This window comes from Salvelinus sp. IW2-2015, unplaced genomic scaffold (assembly GCF_002910315.2).
Source record: "Salvelinus sp. IW2-2015 unplaced genomic scaffold, ASM291031v2 Un_scaffold3818, whole genome shotgun sequence".
In the NCBI taxonomy this organism is placed as follows: domain Eukaryota; kingdom Metazoa; phylum Chordata; class Actinopteri; order Salmoniformes; family Salmonidae; genus Salvelinus; species Salvelinus sp. IW2-2015.
The window spans coordinates 30,713-53,363 of NW_019945092.1; the positions used below are offsets into that span (position 1 = coordinate 30,713).

Genomic DNA, 22,651 nt, shown 5'->3' on the forward strand with positions numbered 1-22,651 from the left:
GAGACCCCTCTTCTTCAACGTGCGCCTCAAGCGTGAAGGCCATCGGACCTGCCTCGTTCCACAATCGTTTTCTAACCAGCAATATTTCTCCGGTCATGTTTTCAGTCGTTATAGTTGTTAAAACATCATAATGTAGTTAATTTGAGCCGTTTTATTTCAATTTATACCGTTTAGTGCGATTTTGAGGAATTTCTTGTTGTGCGTTCTGAAAGTTTGGACACACGTTTTAGGGAGTCGGTCGTTGGTGGTGGACATTTCGAAGGACAGAGGACATCTATCGACCAAAAGACGTTTATAACATAGAAAGGATACATTGCCCAAGAATATGATGGAAGAACAGCTCAAAGTAAGCAATATTTAATATGATAAACCGTGTTTCTGTCGAAATATTTTAAACGCATAATCGCCATTTTGTTTGGTATAGCTTCACTTGGCCAACCCTGTATTGAAAAGTAAGGATAATTTTAAAAATGTAATCCGCGGTTGCATTAAGAACTAATTTGTCTTTCGATTGCTGTCAACCCTGTATTTTTTAGTCAAGTATATGATTAGCTTTCAATTAAACTAGATCACTCTGATAGATGACGTCAGACATATTTAGCTTGATTTCCTAGTATTTTTATGTGTAACCACGGTTTTGTATGGCTAAATATGCACCTTTTCGAACAAACTGTATATGTATATTGTAAAATGATGTTACAGGAGTGTCATCGGAAGAATTCTGAGAAGGTTAGTGAAAAAATTAATTATTTTGCGGGTGATTACGTTATAGCGCTCTTTGGCTGGAATCGATGCTCTGGTAACGTTTGTTCATGTGGTATGCTAACTTATCGATTTATTGTGTTTTCGCTGAAAAACGCTTAGAAAATCTGAAATATGGTCTGAAATCACAAGAACTGGGTCTTTCCATTGCTATGCTTTGTCTATTTTTATGAAATGTTTTATGATGAGTAAATTGGTCATACACGTTGCTCTATCTAGTAATTCTAGTCGATTTGTGATGGTGGGTGCAATTGTAAACTGTGATTTCTACCTGAAATATGCACTTTTTTCAACAAAAACTATCCTATACCATGAATATGTTATCAGACTGTCATCTGAAGAGGTTTTTTCTTGGTTAGTGGATATCAATATCTTAGTTGAGCCGAATTGGTGATAGCACCTGAAGGAGTAAGAAACTGATGGAGTTAGATAGTGGTGTATTTTGCTAACGTGTTTAGCTAATAGATTTACATATTTTGTCTTCCCTGTAAAACATTTTAAAAATCTGAAATGGTGGCTTTATTCACAAGATGTGTATCTTTCATGGTGTCTTGGACTTGTGATTAATGATATTTAGATGCTACTATCTACTTTTGAAGCTATTGCTAGGTATGCTAATTAGTGTGTGGGGGTGTGGGGGTGCTCCCGGATCCGGGGTAGAGGCTCGTGAAAGGTTAACTGACTGGCCTAGTTAAATAAAGGTGTAAAAAAACAATCGGCCAAATCGGTGTCCAAAAATACAGATTTCCGATTGTTATGAAAACTGAAATCGGCCTTAATTAATCGGCCGTTCAGATTAATCGGTCGACCTCTAATTTAGAACCACAGAGAGTTACCACAAGTCGCAAAAGAAAACAGGAGCTGCCTCCACTATTCCAGCACCATTTCAATTTCAACATCATCTAAACACCTCTGCTTAGTCTAATACAGTGACAACTAAAGAGTACCAAAAACAATTTAGTCCAATCAACGAAAGCTAAATATGATGTGGCTGCAGTGCTTAATTTGAGCCGGATCCGGTGTTGTGCCGAAAATCTCCCACTTGCCAGAATTCTTCTCCCCCCCACCCCCCTTCACGTGAACGAGCACACACTAAATTCTGCATTGTTGCAACTTGCTTGCTAGTTGAGATTTCTGCTCTTCACTCCTTTGTCAGTTTAGCCTACATTTCACTGATCTTAGTAGCAGAAAGCATTTTTTATTTGTGTCCTTCAAGGCAGCTGATCACGTTAGGCTGCGTTTCATTTTATTTTTAATGGCGGTTTGATTGCGTGGGAGGCACTAGTAATGTCTGCAGTTTTCGGTTTGGCTTGTTTCAAGTGTATTAGTCTACAAATAAATCGCTTTGCCAAAATTCGTCATCTCTCCCATGTCTTATTCGACAAGTAGTTGTTCTGAAATGTTTATTGCCAACAGTTTACTCCCTCCTCTATGTTTAATATAACACACATACATTTATTATTCATTTTGGATGTCCATCCTGATGTTATCTTGCATTACTCATCTCATATGCACATACTGTATTCTATACTATGCTACTGTATCTTAGTTCAATGCCGCTCTGACATCTCTCAAACATACAGTATATGTATATATTCTTAATTCATTCCTTACTTAGATTTATGTGTAAATGTTGTTAAAATGTTTAGATATTACTTGTTAGATATTTCTGCACTGTCTGAGCTAGAAGCACAAGCATTTCACTACACCCACAATAACATCTGCTAAACACGTGTATGTGACCAATACAATTTGATTTGATTTCTGTCTGACATATGCTCTCCATGTAATGTGATTGGAGGGAAGCCAAATCCAAACTGGCTTCCCTTGACACTTTTTTGGTGCTCCAGAACCATTCACAGTTGAGCTCCATCAGTTTAGCTCAACGCTGATTGGCTATTATTAAATTTTTTAATATCATGGGATGCCAAATGCTCGCTGGCTTCCCTTGCATTCAATGCTACGGGTGGCAAATGTCATACTCTTTTAGACCAAAGAGCATCAGATATATGGCCTACACATACAGACAGAGGGGCACTGTTTTGCTCCAGTGAGATACGTTCAGCCTCTTGCGAATTGAAGGAAATGTCACAGAGAGACACAGAGAGATGAAAGATAAATAATTGTATATGTTTTTTTCTTAGAGACTTTTTTTGGGGGGAAGACTGGCTTACATTATCATAAATACACTTCACTGATAAAAAATGAATTTCAGCTCACTGTTTTACTCCTCTCAAAGTTTATCTTTTAATAAAGCTTTGGTGATTAAGATTTATTTCCAAGCGGTTTCACGAATCAAAACCTTTATCGAAGGTCGTGACTACTGGTGATTGCATTGGGCAGGACAAAAACAATACCTTATTGATAGTAGTGGAGGCTATGCTCGGTTTAAAATCAAATAAAACAAAATGGGGGAAAAAAAAATTTATGTTTATAAATATAAAGTATACATGAACCAAACTCTTGTTCCATGTGCACATGGGCAGTGTGCTTCATGGCTAGAAAGGCTGTGCTTTCGCTGTCAAAATGCATGACAGAAGTAACCGCATTACCACTAAAACTAGCTTTTGGTTAGTCTTTAAAAAAATTCACTGTCCAAACACATATGTTGTGGACTAAACACGTAAACACTAGGGTTGGACGATATACGATATAATCGGAAATCAACGATGTTTGACAGACATTGTCGAAGGCAACGATATCGTGATGTGATCAGCAAGTTTTTATTTGTATTTTTTACAGAGGATAGTTTAAGCTATTTGAACATGACTGGCACCGTCGGCAGCGCACAACACAGCCGGGCGACAGCCAAATGACCTATCCTATTTACCAATAAATATGTGGATGGACTTAGCCTACTAATCAAATCTTATTGGTCACATGCAGATGTTATTGTGGGTGTACTGAAATGCTTGTGCTTCTAGCTCCGACAGTTCAGTCTAACAAGTAATCTAACAATTTCACAACATATACCCATTACACACACACATCTAAGTACTGGAGTTAATTAAGAATATATACATTTTTGGACGAGTGATGTCAGAGCGGCATGGGTTTAGATACAGTAGTATAGAATACAGTATATACATATGAGATGAGTAATGCATAGACTAAGATACAGTAGAATAGTATAGAATACAGTATATACATATGAGATGAGTAATGCATAGACTAAGATACAGTAGAATAGATATAGAATACAGTATATACATATGAGATGAGTAATGCAAGATATGTAAACATTATTAAAGTGACTAAGATACAGTAGAATAGTATAGAATACAGTATATACATATGAGATGAGTAATGCATAGACAGGTACAGTAGAATAGTATAGAATACAGTAGATACATATGAGATGAGTAATACATAGACTAAGATACAGTAGAATAGTATATAATACAGTATATACATATGAATGAGTAATGCAAGAAATGTAAACATTATTAAAGTGACTAAAATACAGTAGAATAGTATAGAATACAGTATATACATATGAGATGAGTAATACATAGACTAAGATACAGTAGAATAGTATAGAATACAGTATATACATATGAGAATGAGTATGCAAGTATGTAACATTATTAAAGTGACTAAAATACAGTAGAATAGTATAGAATACAGTATATACATATGAGATGAGTAATACATAGACTAAGATACAGTAGTATAGAATACAGTATATACATATGAGATGAGTAATACATAGACTAAGATACAGTAGTATAGAATACAGTATATACATATGAGATGAGTAATGCAAGATACGAAAACATTATTAAAGTGACAAGTATTCAATTTCTTAAAGTGGCCAGTGATTTCTAGTCTGTGGGCAGCAGCCTCTGATGTGCTAGTGATGGCTGTTTAACAGTCTGAGGTCCTTGAGATAGAAGCTGTTTTTCAGGCTCTCGGTCCCTGCTTTGATGCACCTGTACTGACCTCGCCTTCTGGATGATAGCGGGGTGAACAGGCAGTGGCTCGGGTGGTTGATGTCCTTAATGACCTTTTTGGCCTTCCTCTATCATCGGGCACTGTAGATGTCCTGAAGGGCGGGTAGTTTGCCCCCGGTAATGCGTTGTGCACACCGCACCACCCTCTGGAGAGGCTTACGGTTGTGGGCGTTGCAGTTGCTGTACCAGGCGGTGATACAGCCCGACAGGATGCTCTCAATTGTGCATCTGTAAAAGTTTGTGAGTGTTGCGCCTTCTTCACCACACTGTCTGTGTGGGCGGTCCATTTCAGTTTGTCAGTGATGTGTATGCCAAGGAACTTGAAGCTTTCCACCTTCTCCACTGAGGTCCCATCGATGTGGATATGGGGGTGCTCCCTCTACTGTTTCCTGAAGTGACTGTTGTGTCACAGTTTGTTAGGGCTAGGGGGCAGTATTTGGAAGTTCGGATGACTGACATGCCCAAGTAAACTGCCTGTTACTCAGGCACAGAAGCTAGGATATGCATATAATTGGTAGTATTGGATAGAAAACACACTAACTTTTCTAAAACTGTTTACATAATGTATGTGAGTAAAACATAACTGATATGGCAGGCAAAAACCCGAGGACAAACCATTCAGAATTTTTTGTTCTTGTTGAGGTCACTGTCTATTCCATTGGTTGTCAATGGGAAAATAAAAGGAAATCCTCCCAGATTGCAGTTCCTAGAGCTTCCACTAGATGTCAACAGTCTTTAGAAAGGATTTCAGGCTTATTTTTTGAAAAATTAAGAAGTAATTGGAGTTATTGAAAGTGTCCCTCAGAAGGACTCTTGTGTTGCGCATGGATGAGGGCGCACACTTAGTTATTTATCTCTGGTATGGAACATACTATATTCCGTCTTAAATTTGATCATTTATTTACATATTAGGGTACTTTATCGAACAAAACGACCTTGGGACCCTTGGGATTGCAAACAGAGGAAGATCTTCAATAGTAAGTGATTTATTTTATCACTATTTCTGGCTTTGGTGACGCCTCCGCTGGATTGGAAAATGTTTTTAATGCATTTGCATGTGGGGCGCTGTCCTCAGATAATCGCATGTTATGCTTTCTCTGTAAAGTATTTTTGAAAACTGACAAAGCAGCTGGATTAACAAGAAGTTAAGCTTTTAAATGATGTATGACACTTGTATTTTCATGAATGTTTAATATTACAAATTTTGTATTTTGAATTTCGCTCTCTGCAATTTCACCGTATGGTGTCGAGGTGGAAAGCTAGCGACCCGCCTAGCCCAAAGATGTTTTAACATAATGCAAGAGTAGATTGTAGACGGAGCGGAGAGTGCCAAAAGCTGGGCAAAATGTCAGATAACATTTCTGTACCTCATTTCTGTCGGATGATCCTTTTGCAGCGGACACTGGATTGTTTTAAAAGCTTAATTTCTCTTTTTGTCCCAATACCCATTTTAACTTGTGGTCTTTCATGATAACCCTTTAAATTAATGTAGGAGTCCTATGTCAGCAAGTTATGTTTTTGAATAGCCTAAATAAAAACATGATATGGTGAAAATGAGAGAGAGAACCAACAATTGCAAGATAGAATAATAAAATGGGAAGTTTAAACAAACCGTATGGGTTTCTGGCCTCCACCTGATCAAAGCTTTAGGAAAAAGAAATTGTGTGCCACCGGAAATAAACCATAAACCATGTAGCCAATAATAGGCCTACACTAAATTTAAATATAATTCAATAAAATGTGCAGTAAACGTTACGTGTACAAGATAAACTTCTAAACAGATATTGATATTATTGTGGAAGTGTTTATTCATATCCTTGAATTGTGCAACGGGCATTACGCTCCCACAGCTTTCGATAACCAGGAACAAAAATAAATGTTGCCTATAAAAATACTAACCCACATTAGGATACAAATTACAAAATAAATAAAGTAAACAAAATAAGTATGAAATTAACCAAATAAATGACAGTGAAAATACATTTAAGGCACACAACAGAATCTTGTAGCCTAGGCTACATTTATTTCTAATAAAATGCATCTGTGAATACAGGCTTTGAAAATTAAACAAATAAAAAGTGCAAAGAAGAACCATTATGACTAGGTTTATTTTCATTGTATATAAAGGTTTCTGGCAAGGAACACAAGCATGTTCACATTTCTGGTTTTAATAGACTGCGGAGTGGGGTAACAATATTGTCTGCTGCAGGCCTACTGAAAACACGTTCAAACGAAACAGAGGTATTTGAGGGTGAAAGTGACCCTCATTCCACCATGCCAGTGGGTCATCATCTCCTCCGATTACACATTAGAGTAGTTAGGATCTACACTGGCCCACTATTGCGCAATTAGTGTGACTGTTTGCTTAGCTCTCCCAAGAAGACTGCCCTGTGGTGTATTCTATGCTGATCTCAGTTGAAATGGCCCGAAATCACTATTGAAAGGGTCTCGTATCACACTGTACAGCCTACAACGTTTGCTTCCAAATCACCATTCAAAGTTATCTGTACCACATATCTCCACATTGCAATCTAATAATTAGACTTTAATCTGTGATTTTGCATAACAGGCTGCATTACAGATCGTTTACTGCATTGCGAGGCAACGCAACAATGCACTCCTCCCCCTGCCCCCGGGTAAAAACAAATAGACGATACAATTATATATAAAGTATGTTTGGAGAGGTCGATGGGACGATGTGTCATTCTAGACATCTCCCAAACCTATTAAACATGTGGATCTGGTGAATAGTTATCACTTGTTGACCAACTACAGGAATACTGACCTCAGAGTCTCCAGTTTACAGTGGGGATTCTCCAGTACAGCAGAGAGCAGCTTCACTCCTGAATCCTTCAGGTCATTGTTACTCAGGTCCAGCTCTCTCAGGTGTGAGGGGTTTGACCTCAGAGCTGAGACCTGAGAAGCACAGCCTTCCTCTGTGACTCCACAGCCTGACAGCCTGCAAAGAGTAAAATAATTTAAAAATACCACTGCTATTCTTTGGTGGTGAAGATAGATTAGCAAAATATATTTTTTCAACATATTCAGATATATCAGTGTCCTGAAACCAGACATACACAGTTGAAGTCAGAAGTTTACATACGCTTATGTTGTTGTCATTAAAACTTCTTTTTCAACCACTCCACAAATGTATTCTTAACAAACTAAGGGCTTTGGCAAGTCGGTTAGGACATCAACTTTGTGCATGACACAAGTAATTTTTCCAACAGTTGTTTACAGACAGATTATTTTACTTATAATTCACAGTATTGCAATTCACAGTATCGCAACAGTATCACAGTATCGGATCCTACTTCCAGCGCCGACAGAGATGGCCTCCTCGCTTCTCGTTCCTAGGAAACTATGCAGTATTTAGTTTTGTTATGTGTTATTTCTTACATTGGTACCCCAGGTAATCTTAGGTTTCATTACATACAGTCGGGAGGAACTACTGAATATAAGAGCAACGTCAACTCACCATCATTACGACCAGGAATATGACTCTCCCGAAACGGATCCAGTGTTTTGCCTTCCACCCAATACAATGGATCTGATCCCAGCTGGCGACCCTAAACAACGACGCCGTTAAAAGGGGCAAACGAAGCGGTCTTCTAGTCAGGCTTCGGAAACGGGCACATCGTGCTCCACTCCCTAGCATACTACTCGCCAATGTCCAGTCTCTTGACAACAAGGTTGATGAAATCCGAGCAAGGGTAGCATTCCAGAGAGACATCAGAGATTGTAACATTCTTTGCTTCACGGAAACATGGCTCACTCGAGAGACGCTAACGGAATCGGTGCAGCCAGCTGGTTTCTTCACGCATCGCGTAGACAGAAACAAACATCTTTCTGGTAAGAAGAGGGGCGAGGGTGTATGCCTTATGATTAACGAGACGTGGTGTGATCATAACAACATACAGGAACTAAAGTCATTCTGTTCACCTGATCTAGAATTCCTCACAATCAAATGTCGACCGCATTATCTACCAAGGGAATTCTCTTCGATTATAATCACAGCCGTATATATTCCCCCCCAAGCAGACACATCGATGGCCCTGAACGAACTTTATCTGACTTTATGTAAACTGGAAACCCCACACTGAGGCTGCATTCATCGTAGCTGGGGATTTTAACAAGGCTAATCTGAAAACAAAACTCCCTAAATTCTATCAGCATATCGATTGTGCTACCAGGGCTGGTAAAACCTTGGATCATTGTTATACTAACTTCTGCGACGCATATAAGGCCCTCCCCCGCCCTCCTTTCGTAAAAGCTGACCACGACTCCATTTTGTTGCTTCCAGCCTACAAACAGAAACTAAAACAGCAAGCTCCCGCGCTCAGGTCTGTTCAACGCTGGTCCGACCAATCTGATTCCACGCTTCAAGACTGCTTCGATCACGCGGATTGGGATATGTTCCGCATTGCGTCCAACAACAACATTGACGAATACGCTGATTCGGTGAGCGAGTTCATTAGAAAGTGCATGGATGTCGTACCCACAGCAACGATTAAAACATTCCCAAACCGGAAACCGTGGATTGATGGCAGCATTCGCGTGAAACTGAAAGCGCGAACCACTGCTTTTAACCAGGGCAAGGTGACCGGAAACATGACCGAATACAACAGTGTAGCTATTCCCTCCGCAAGGCAATCAAACAAGCTAAGTGCCAGTATAGAGACAAACTCGAGTCTCAATTCAACAGCTCAGACACAAGAGGTATGTGGCAGGGTCTACAGTCAATCACGGATTACAAAAAGAAAACCAGTCCGTCGCGGCCCGGATGTCTTCCTCCCAGACAGACTAAATAACTTTTTTGCTGGCTTTGAGGACAATACAAGTGCCTCTGACACGGCCTGCTACCAAAACCTGCGGGTCTCCTTCACTGCCCGAGGTGAGTAAAACTTTAAACGTGTTAACCCTCGCAAGGCTGCAGGCCAGACGGCATTCCCAGCCGCTCCTCAGAGATGGCGAGACCAGCTGGCTGGTGTGTTTAAGGACATATTCAATCTATCCTTATCCCAGTCTGCTGTTCCCACATGCTTCAAGAGGGCCACCATTGTTCCTGTTCCCAAGAAAGCTAAGGTACTGAGCTAAACGACTACCGCCCGTAGCCACTCACTTCCGTCATCATGAAGTGCTTTGAGAGACTAGTCAAGGACCATATCATCCACCCTACTGACACCCTAGACCCACTCCAATTTGCTTACCGACAATAGGTCCACAGACGACGCAATCGCAACCACACTGCACACTGCCCTAACCCATCTGGACAAGAGGAATACCTATGTGAGAATGCTGTTCATCGACTACAGCTCAGCATTTAACACCATAGTACCCTCCAAACTCGTCATCAAGCTCGAGACCCTGGGTCTCGACGCTGCCCTGTGCAACTGGGTCCTGGACTTCCTGACGGGCCCAGGTGGTGAGGGTAGGTAACAACATCTCCACCCCGCTGATCCTCAACACATGGGACCCACAAGGGTGCGTTCTGAGCCCTCTCCTGTACTCCCTGTTCACCCATGATGCGTGGCCACGCACGCTCCAACTCAATCATCAAGTTTGCGGACGACACTACAGTGGTAGGCTTGATTACCAACAACGACGAGACAGCCTAAAGGGAGGAGGTGAGTGCCCTCGGAGTGTGGTGTCAGGAAAATAGCCTCACACTCAACGTCAACAAAACAAAGGAGATGATTGTGGACTTCAGGAAACAGCAGAGGAAGCTCCCCCCTATCCACATCGACGGACAGTAGTGGAGAAGGTGGAAAGTTTTAAGTTCCTCGATGTACACATCACGGACAAACTGAATTGGTCCACCCACACAGACAGCGTTGTGAAGAAGGCGCAGCAGCGCCTCTTCAACCTCAGGAGGCTGAAGAAATTCGGCTTGTCACCAAAGCACTCACAAATTTCTACAGATGCACAATTGAGAGCATCCTGTCGGGCTGTATCACCGCTGGTAGGCAACTGCTCCGCCCACAACGTAAGGCTCTCCAGAGGGTAGTGAGGTCTGCACAACGCATCACCGGGGGAACAACTCTGCCCTCCAGGACACCTACACAACCCGATGTCACAGGAAGGCCATAAAGATCATCAAGGACAACAACACCCGAGCCACTGCCTGTTACCCCGCTATCATCAGAAGGCGAGGTCAGTAAGTGCATCAAAGCAGGGACCGAGAGACTGAAAAACAGCTTCTATCTCAAGGCCATCAGACTGTTTAACAGCCACCACTACCATTTAGTGCGCTGCCAACATACTGACTCAACTCAGCCACTTTAATAATGGGAATTGATGGTGTGAAATAATGTATCACTAGCCACTTTAAACAATGCCACTATAATAATGTTTACAATACCCTACATTACTCATCTCATATGTTTATGTATATACTGTACTCTATATCATCTACTGCCTCTGCCATCTTTATGTAATACATGTATCACTAGCCACTTTAAACTATGCCACTTTATGTTTACATACCTACATTACTCATCCAATATGTATAGACTGTACTCTATACCATCTACTGCATCTTGCCTATGCCGTTCTGTACATCACTCATTCATATATCTTTATGTGCATATTCTTTATCCCTTTAAACTTGTGTGTGTGTATAAGGTAGTAGTTGTGGAATTGTTAGGTTAGATTACTTGTTGGTTATTACTGCATTGTCGGAACTAGAAGCACAAGCATTTCGCTACACCTCGCATTAACATCTGCTAAGCATGTGTATGTGACAAATACATTTGATTTGATTTGAATTCCAGTAGGTCATAAGTTTACATACACTAAGTTGACTGTGCCTTTAAGCAGCTTGGAAAATTCCAGAAAATTATGTCATGGCTTTAGAAGTTTCTGATAGGCTAATTGACATCATTTGAGTTAATTGGAGGTGTACTGTGGATGTATTTCAAGGCCTACCTTCAAACTCACTGACTCTTTGATTGACATCATGGGAAAATCAATATAAATCAGCAAGACCTCTAAAAAAAATGGTAGACCTCCACAAGTCTGGTTCATCCTTGGGAGCAATTTCCAAACGCCTGAAGGTACCACGTTCATCTGTACAAACAATAGTAGCAAGTATAAACACCATGGGACCATGTAAAATGTCATAAAGCTCAGGAAGGAGACGCGTTCTGTCTCCTAGAGATGAACGTACTTTGGTGCGAAAAGTGCAAATCAATCCCAGGACAACAGCAAAGGACCTTGTGAAGATGCTGAAGGAAACAGGTACAAAAGTATCTATATCCACAGTAAAATAAGTCGTATATCGACATAACCTGAAAAGCCGCTCAGCAAGGAAGAAGCCACTGCTCCAAATCTGCCATTTAAAAAAGCTAGACTGCGGTTTGCAACTGCACACGGTGAAAAATATCGTACTTTTTGGAGAAATGTCCTCTGGTCTGATGAAACAAAAATAGAACTGTTTGGCCATAATTACCATCATTATGTTTGGAGGAAAAACGGGGATGCTTGCAAGCCGAAGAACACCATCCCAACCATGAAGCACGGGGGTGGCAGCATCATGTTGTAAATGAGAACTTGTTCTCAACTAGCTTACCTGGTTAAATAAAGGTGAAATTTAAAAATTCAAATGGTGCACTTCACAAAATAGATGGGGTCATGAGGCAGGAACATTATGTGGATATATTGAAACAACATCTCAAGACATAAGTCAGGAAGTTAAAGCTTGGTTGCAAATGGGTCTTCCAAATGGACAATGACCCCAAGCATACTTTCAAAGTTGTTGCAAAATGGCTTAAGGACAACGAAGTCAAGGTATTGGAGAGACGATCACAAAGCCCTGACCTCAATCCTGTAGAAAATTTGTGGGCAGAACTAAAAAAGCTTGTGCGAGCAAAGAGGCCTACAAACCTGACTCATATGTGAATTCATTGCACCTATCTATCTTCAGAGTTTGTTCTGTTAGGTGACTTAAACTGGGATATGCTTAACACCACGACAGTCCTACAATCTAAGATAGATGCCCTCAATCTCACACAAATTATCAAGGAACGCACCAGGTACAACCCTAAATCCGTAAACATAGGCACCCTCATAGATATTATCCTGACCAACTTGCCCTCCAAAATACACCTCTGCTGTTTTCATATCAGGATCTCAGCGATCGCTGCCTCATTGCCTGCATCCGCTATGGGTCCGAGGTAAAACGACCACCCCTCATCACTGTCAAACGCTCCCTAAAACACTTCTGCGAGCAGACCTTTCTAATCTACCTGGCCCAGGTATCCTGGAAGGATATTGACCACATCCCGTCAGTCGAGGATGCCTGATTATTTCTTAAAAGTAATTTCCTCACCATCTTAAAAAGCATGCCCATTTCAAAGAATGTAGAACTAAGAACAGATATAGCCCTTGGTTCACTGCAGACCTGACTGCCCTCAACCAGTACAAAAACATCCTGTGGCGGACTGCACTAGCATCAAATAGTCCCTGCGATATGCAACTTTTCAAGGAACTCAGGAACCAATACACGCAGTCTGTCAGGAAAGCAAAGGCTAGCTTTTCAAACAGAAATTTGCATCCTGTAGCTCTAACTCTAAAAAGTTTTGGGACACTGTAAAGTCCATGGAGAATAAGAGCCCCTCCTCCCAGCTGCCCACTGCACTGAGGCTAGGTAACACTGTCACCACCGATAAATCCACAATAATCGAGAATTTCAATAAGCATTTCTCTACGGCTGGAAATGCTTTCCACCTGGCTACCCCAACTACGGCCAACAGCTCCACCCCCCCCCGCAACTACTTGCCCAAGCCTCCCCAGCTTCTCCTTCACCCAAATCCAGATAGCAGATGTTCTGATAGAGCTGCAAAACCTGGACCCATACAAATCAGCTGGGCTAGACAATCTGTACCCTCTCTTTCTAAAATTATCCGCCGCCATTGTTGCAACCCCTATTACCAGTCTGTCGTCCAAGATTCCTAAAGATTGGAAAGCTGCCGCGGTCATCCCCCTCTTCAAAGGAAGTACCACTCTAGACCCAAACTGTTACAGACCTATATCCATCCTGCCCTGCCTTTCTAAAGTCTTTGAAAGCCAAGTTAAAAAACATATCACCGACCATTTCGAATCCCACCGTACCTTCTCCACTGTGCAATCCGGTTTCCGAGCTGGTCACGGGTGCATCTCTGCCACGCGCAAGGTACTAAATGATATCATAACCGCAATCGATAAAATACAATACTGTGCAGCCGTCTTCATCGACCAGGCCTATTCTTTGACAGTCTCAACAGCCTTGGTTTCTCAAATGACTGCCTCGCCTGGTTCACCAACTACTTCTCAGACAGAGTTCAGTGTGTCAAATCGGAGGGTCTGTTGTCCGGACCTCTGGCAGTCTCTATAGGGGTGCCACAGGGTTCAATTCTCGAACCGACTCTTTTCTCTGTATATATCAATCATGTTGCTCTTGCTGCAGGTGATTCCCTGATCCACCTCTACGCTGATGACACCATTCTGTATACATCTGGCCCTTCTTTGGACACTGTGTTAACTTCTTATGGCTGCAGGGGCAGTATTTAGTAGCTTGGATGAAAGGTGCACAGAGGTGCCCATAGTAAACTGCCTGCTCCTCAGTCCCAGTTGCTAATATATGCATATTATTATTCGTATTGGATAGAAAACACTCAGAAGTTTCTAAAACTGTTTGAATTATGTCTGTGAGTATAACAGAACTCATATGGCAGGCAAAAACCTGAGAAGTTCCACCTCCTGTTTGAATTTTTTCTGAGGTGGCAGATTTTCAACCAAGCTCTCATTGAAATTACAGCGAGATATTGATGAGTTTTCACTGTCAACAGTCAATAGAACGTTGTCTGATGACTCTAATGTGAAGGGGGGGCCGAAGGAGACATGCTTTCACATGTGCGTTCACATGAGGAGAACCTCCGTTCCACCGCTCATCTGAAGTCAATCTAATTCTCCGGTTGGAACGTTATTCAAGATGTATGTTAACAACATTCTAAAGATTGATTCAGTACATCGTTTGACATGTTTCTACTGACTGTTACGGAACTTTGGACATTTCGTCACGTTATAGGGGACACGCTTTGTGACTTTGGAATTGTTTACCAAACGCGCTAACCAAAGTAGCTAATTGGACATAAATAACGGACATTATCGAACAAATCAAGCATTTATTGTGGACCTGGGATTCCTAGGACTGCATTCTGATGAAGTTCATCAAAGGTAAGGAAACATTTATCATGTATTTTCTGGTTTCTGTTGACCCCAACATGGAGGCTAATTTGGCTATTGTTCTGAGCTCCGTCTCAGATTATTGCATGATTTGCTTTTTCCGTAAGTAAAATAAAAATAAAAATCTGACACAGCGGTTGCATTAACTTCTTATGGCTGCAGGGCGGTGCCGGTACACAGCCCGTCCAAGTGCAGGGCGTGAAATTCAAAATATATATTTTTTAAATATTTAACTTTCACACATTAACCTGTTTGGGCTGCAGGGGCAGTACTGAGTAGATGGATTAAATGTGCCCATTTCAAACGGCCTCGTACTCAATTCTTGCTCGTACAATATGCATATTATTATTACTATTGGATAGAAAACACTCTCTAGTTTCTAAAACCGTTTGAATTATGTCTGTGAGTAAAACAGAACTCATTTTGCAGCAAACTTCCTGACCAGGAAGTGGAAAGTCTGAAATCGATGCTCTGTTCTCGGGCCTGCCTATAAATGGGCATGATACGTATTACTATACATGCACTTCATACGGCTTCCACTAGATGTCAACAGGCAGTGAGAGAAGAAATGGAGTGTATAACTTGATCTGAGGTCGAATAAGAGCTCTTGGCATGACGTGACACCCATTTCCTGTTTTCTGGAAGGCGCGAGGATGGACCTGGAATTGCCTTCATACAGCACTCCTTCCGTGGCCTCCAACTGCTCCTAAACACTAGTAAAACTAAATGCATGCTTTTCAACCGTTCGCTGCTCGCACCCGCCCACCCGACTAGCATCACTACTCAGGACGGTTCTGACTTAGAATATGTGGACATCTATAAGTACCTAGGTGTCTGGCTAGACTGTAAACTCTCCTAACAGACTCATATTAAACATCTCCAATCCAAAATTAAATCTAGAATCGCCTCCCATTTCGCAACAAAGCCTCCTTCACTCATGCCGCCAAACATACCCTCGTAAAACTGACTATCCTACCGATCCTCGACTTCGGCGAAGTCATTTACAAAATAGCCTCCAAAACTCTACTTAGCAAACTGGATGCAGTCTATCACAGTGCCATCTGTTTTGTCACGTAAGCCCCATATACCACCCACCACTGCGACCTGTATGCTCTCGTCGGCTGGCCCTCGCTACATATTTGTCGCCAGACCCACTGGCTCCAGGTCATCTATAAGTCTTTGCTAGGCAAAGCTCCGCCTTATCTCAGCTCACTGGTCACGATAAAAACACCCACCCGTAGCACGCGCTCCAGCAGGTATATCTCACTGATCATCCCCAAAGCCAACACCTCATTTGCCCGCCTTTCCTTCCAGTTCTCTGCTGCCAATGACTGGAACTGCAAAAATCGCTAAAGCTGGAGATCTATATTTCCCTCACTAACTTTAAACATCAGCTATCTGAGCAGCTAACCGATCGCTGCAGCTGTATATAGCCCATATGTAAATAGCCCATCCAATTTACCTACCTCATCCCCATATTGTTTTAATGTACTTTTCTGCTCTTTTGGACACCAGTATTTCTACTTGCACATCATCATCTGCACATCTATCACTCCAGTGTTAATTTGCTAAATTGTAATTACTTTGCTACTATGGCCTATTTATTGCCTAACCTCCTCACGCCATTTGCACAAAAAGTATATAAGCTTTCTTTTTTTTCTATTGTGTTATTGACTGTGTTTTGTTTATTCCATGTGTAACTCTGTGTTGCTTGTATCCCACTGCTTTGCTTTATCTTGGCCAGGTCGCAGTTGTAAATGAAAACTTGTTCTCAACTGGCCTACCTGGTTAAATGAAGGTGAATAAAATAAAAATAAAATTAAGTTACACCAGCTCTGTCAAGAGAAATGGGCCAAAATTCACCACAATTATTGTGGGAAGCTTGTGGAAGGCTACCCAAAACGTTTGACCCAAGTTAAACAATTTAAAGGCAATGCTATCAAATAATAATTGAGTGTATGTACACTTCTGACCCACTGGGAATGTGATGAAAGAAAAAAAAGCTGAAATAAATAATTCTCTCTACTATTATTTCACATTCTTAAAATAAAGTGGTGAACCTAGCTGACCCAAGACTGGGGATTTGTAATTCTTACAAGGATTAAATGTCAGGAATTGTGAAAAGAGATTAAATGTATTTGGCTAAGGTGTATGTAAACTTCCAACTTCAACTGTATATTAATAAATGGATGTATAATTTTTTACAACTTACAAATTAACAAAGTATTGCTTGAAAGAGAAAAATCTTAAGTACAATTATTTGAGTAGACTGACCAGACCAGGTTAAAAAGCAGTATCAGTCAAAAGACAGATAGTGAGGTATCAGACTCTATTTGAACAAACCTTGTAAATCAAACCGCTGTCAGTAGTGCTATACATTATGTCAGAAATATTTTAACCCTGAACAGGTCAGAACAGTTGAAACTGGAGCAGCAGTACGGTAACATAATTATGATTGTAGAAGTATTCAGAAACAAAAAATGTTTTTACAATGACAAGTGAAGTGACACCAAAATGATAAAAATAAATGATTCATCATTCAGTTACTATTGGGAAAAATATAATCTAAAACAAGTGGCAATGAATTCAACAAGTTTGTAGAGTCACACGCTTGACTCTACAATTATTGATGTAATCAATAATTTGTACTTTTTCAAATGGGATAACTAGATACAGTTGAAGTCGGAAGTTTACATACACCTTAGCCAAATACATTTAAACTCAGTTTTTCACAATTCCTTTTCATTTAATCCTAGTAAAAATTCCCTTAGGTCAGTTAGGATCACCACTTTATTTTAGGAATGTGAAAAAACATATATTTATGATAAACCTCAAAATAAAATGTGACATTCTGTACTGTCGCCTAATATGAAACATTCTATCTCAAATCCAAAATGCTGGAGCATAGCAGCAAATGTAAAACTGTAAGCTCACTGTCCAAACCCATATGGTGTGGACTATGAGTGCCTGGTAAACACACGTGGATCTGGTGAAAGTTACCACTTGTTGAACAACTACAGGAATACTGACCTCAGAGTCTCCAGTTTACAGTGGGGATTCCCCAGTCCAGCAGAGAGCAGCTTCACTCCTGAATCCTTCAGGTCATTGTTACTCAGATCCAGATCTCTCAGATGTGAGGAGTTTGAACTGAGAACTGAGGCCAACACTTTACAGGATGTGTCTGTGAGTTTACAGCCAGCGAGTCTGCCAACAGAGTAAATACCATAAGGTTGTATTAAAATGTTTTGCTCAGCTTTCCCTGCTTACACTGTTACCCATGCACGAATAATGTGTACATCGTGCATACATGGCTCAATGCTAAAAACAAATTCTGATCAGTTTGTAATATAGTTAGTTTGAGTTTTCAGCTGTTTAGTCAGCCAATGAAAATACTGTTGTTCCTACATACAGTAAAGTCTGGTCTGAGGGATAGTCACATGGGTACTTACAGAGCCAGTCAGCCAATGAAAACACTGCTATAACTACAATTTATTTTGGTGTGCCATATATAAATTGATACTTACGCAGCTTTCCTGCAGCCTCTCACAGCTGGGAGCAGTCTCCTACGACCCTCCTCTGATGTCATGTATTCCTTCAGGTTAAACACATCCAGAACCTCCTCTGATATCTGCAGCATGTAGGCCAGCGCTGAACAGTGAGCAAGTGTGAGGTTTATCGATCTTTTCTCTGACCTCAAGTACTCTTGGATTTCAACCTGTACTGAATGGTCTTTCATCTCTATCAGACAGTGGAAGAGATTGATGCACCTCTCAGGGGAGATGTTCTTCCTCTGCATCACCTTAAGGGATCGGATTGCTTTCTTGACGCTCTCTGGACTGCTTTCTGTCTGTGTCACCAGACCTCGTAGGAGTTTCTGATTGGACTCCAGTGACATGCCATGAAGGAAGCGGACAAAAAGGTCCAGGTGTCCATTCTTACTCTCCAAGGCTTTATCCACGGTACTCTTCAACAGCTCATGTAAGGTTAGCTCTTCAGACGCAGCTCTAGACTTTCTCTTGAGGAAGGGCTTCAGTGCATCCATGTTCTTGGTTGTGTAACAGTGATACATGTAGACAGCTGAGAGAAACTCCTGAATGCTCAGATGAACAAAGCAGTACACCACTCTCTGAAATAACACAGACTCTTCTTTAAAGATTTGTGTGCACACTCCTGAGTACACTGAGGCTTCTCTGACATCAATGCCACACTCTTTCAGGTCTTCTTCATAGAACATGAGATTACCCTTCTCCAGATTTTCAAACGCCAGCTTGCCCAGCTTCAGAAGAACTTCCTTATCTGACTCCATGAGCTCCTCCTGATCCATCTCATCTCTTCCATGATACTTCTGGTTCTTCAGGCTGGTCTGAATGAGCAGGAAGTGTATGGACATCTCAGTCAGAGTCGTGGGCATCTCTCTCCTCTTGTCTGACTCAACATGTGTTCAAGGACTATTGCAGAAATCCAACAGAAGACTGGCATGTGGCACATGATGTGGAGGCTCCTTGATGTCTTTATGTGTGAGATGATTCTGCTGGCCAGTCCTCATCACTGAATCTCTTCCTGAAGTACTCCTCCTTCTGTGGGTCATTGAACCCTCGTACCTCTGTCACCTGGTCAACACACTTAGGGGGGATCTGATTGGTTGCTGCTGGTCGGGAGGTTATCCATAGGAGAGCAGAGGGAAGCAGATTCCCCTTGATGAGGTTGGTCAGCAGAACATCAACAGATGATGTCTGGGTGACATCAGACACCTTTTCATGTGCTGAAATCCAATGGAAGTCTGCTTTCATCCAAACCATCAAAGATGAACATAGCTTTACAGGCAGTGAGTTTCTTTGCATTGCCTATGTCTAGTTCTGTGTGGAAGTCATTTAAAAGTCTGAGAAGACTGTACTGGAGATCTTGATCAAGTTCAGCTCCCGGAAAGGAAGCACAAATATGATCTCCACATCTTTGTTGCCTTCCCTTCAGCCCAGTCTAGGATGAACTTCTGCACAGAGACAGTTTTTCCGATGCCAGCGATGCCCTTCGTCAGCACAGTTCTGATGCTTCTCTCTTGGCCAGGTAAGGTTTAAAGATGTCATTGCAGTGGATTGCTGTGTCATGTGAGGTTGGCGTCCTGGATGCCGTCCTAGCTGCCACACCTCATGTTCATTGTTAACCCCTTCACTCTCTCCTTCTGTGATGTAGAGCTCTGTGTAAATCCTGTTGAGGGGAGTTTGGTTCCCTGCTGTTTCGATGCCTTCTATCACACATTCATATCTCCTTCTCAGGCTGTCTTTATGGTTTACTATAGCTCTCTGCAGACTGTCTTTATGGTTTACAGAGCCTCTTGCATCATTGGGTTCACTCAGGTGCTGTAGTACAGGACGTGTTCTGGATCTCTTTCTACACTGAGGACAGTCATAGTCTCCTGAAGGAGCAGGTTTCTCCCAGTATCTGGTGATGCACTGTCTGCAGAACCTGTGTCCACAGGTGATAGAGACTGGATCCCTCAGAACCTGCTCACACACTGCACAGCTGGACTGATCCTCTGGCAGAGTAGACCATCCACTACAGAGATAAAGGAGAGAGATACTGATCCCTAACAGAGTAGACATCCACTACAGAGATAAAGGAGAGACTGATCCTCTAGCAGAGTAGACCATCCACTACAGAGATAAAGGAGAGAGTGAGACTGATCCTGCTATTTTCAACTCTTGATGATCGGCTATGAAAAGCCAACTGAAAATTATTCATGATTATTATTTGACCATGCTTGTCACTTATGAACATTTTGAACATCTTGGCATAGTTCTGTTATAATCTCCACCCGGCACAGCCAGAAGAGGACTGGCCACCCCTCATAGCCTGGTTCCTCTCTAGGTTTCTTCCTAGGTTTTGGCCTTTCTAGGGAGTTTTTCCTAGCCACCGTGCTTCTACACCTGCATTGCTTGCTGTTTGGGGTTTTAGGCTGGGTGTCTGTACAGCACTTCGAGATATTAGCTGATGTACGAAGGGCATATAAAATAAACTTGATTTGATTTGATCCTCTAACAGAGTAGACCATCCACTACAGAGATAAAGGAGAGAGAGATACTGATCCTATAACAGAGTAGACAATCCACTACAGAGATAAAGGAGAGAGAGATACTGATCCTCTAACAGAGTAGACCATCCACTACAGAGATAAAGGAGAGAGAGAACTGATCCTCTAACAGAGTAGACCATCCACTACAGAGATAAAGGAGAGAGAGATACTGATCCTCTAACAGAGTAGACCATCCACTACAGAGATAACGAGAGAAGAGATCCTGATACTCTAACAGAGTAGACCATCCACTACAGAGATAAAGGAGAGAGAGATACTGATCCTCTAACAGAGTAGACATCCACTACAGGAGAAAAGGAGAGAGAGATACTGATCCTCTAACAGAGTAGACCATCCACTACAGAGATAAAGGAGAGAGATCCTGATACTCTAACAGAGTAGACCATCCACTACAGAGATAAAGGAGAGAGAGATACTGATCCTCTAACAGAGTAGACCATCCACTACAGAGATAAAGGAGAGAGAGATACTGATCCTCTAACAGAGATAGACCATCCACTACAGAGATAAAGGAGAGAGAGATACTGATCCTCTAACAGAGTAGACCATCCACTACAGAGATAAAGGAGAGAGAGATACTGATCCTCTAACAGAGTAGCCATCCACTACAGAGATAAAGGAGAGAGAGATACTGATCCTCTAACAGAGTAGACCATCCACTACAGAGATAACGGAGAGAGAGAGAGACTGATCCTCTGACAGAGTAGACCATCCACTACAGAGATAACGGAGAGAGAGAGAGGACTGATCCTCTAACAGAGTAGACCATCCACTACAGAGATAAAGGAGATAGAGAGATACTGATCCTCTAACAGAGTAGACCATCCACTACAGAGATAAAGGAGAGAGAGATACTGATCCTCTAACAGAATAGACCATCCACTACAGAGATAAAGGAGAGAGAGATACTGATCCTCTAACAGAGTAGACCATCCACTACAGAGATAAAGGAGAGAGAGATACTGATCCTCTAGCAGAGTAGACCATCCACTACAGAGATAACGGAGAGAGAGAGAGACTGATCCTCTAACAGAGTAGACCATCCACTACAGAGATAAAGGAGAGAGAGACAGTGATCCTCTAACAGAGTAGACCATCCACTACAGAGATAAAGGAGAGAGAGATACTGATCCTCTAGCAGAGTAGACCATCCACTACAGAGATAAAGGAGAGATAGATACTGATTCTCTAACAGAGTAGACCACTCACTACAGAGATAAAGGAGAGAGAGATACTGATCCTCTAACAGAGTAGACCATCCACTACAGAGATAAAGGAGAGAGAGAGAGATACTGATCCTCTAACAGAGTAGACCAACCACTACAGAGATAAAGGAGAGAGAGAGATACTGATCCTCTAACAGAGTAGACCATCCACTACAGAGATAAAGGAGAGAGAGAGATACTGATCCCTAACAGAGTAGACCATCCACTACAGAGATAAAGGAGAGAGAGAAGATACTGATCCTCTAGCAGAGTAGACCATCCACTACAAGAGATAAAGGAAGAGAGATACTGATCCTCTAACAGAGTAGACCATCCACTACAGAGATAAAGGAGAAGAGAGCATGATCCTCTAACAGAGTAGACCATCCACTACAGAGATAAAGGAGAGAAGATAA

General features: G+C 41.6%; 1 pseudogene; it reads right to left on the reverse strand.

Annotated features, from left to right (window-relative positions):
- The window catches only part of LOC112076537 (NLR family CARD domain-containing protein 3-like), a 44,254-nt pseudogene extending 23,715 nt beyond the window's left edge, over positions 1–20,539 (reverse strand).
- Positions 20,540–22,651: the final 2,112 nt, after the last annotated feature.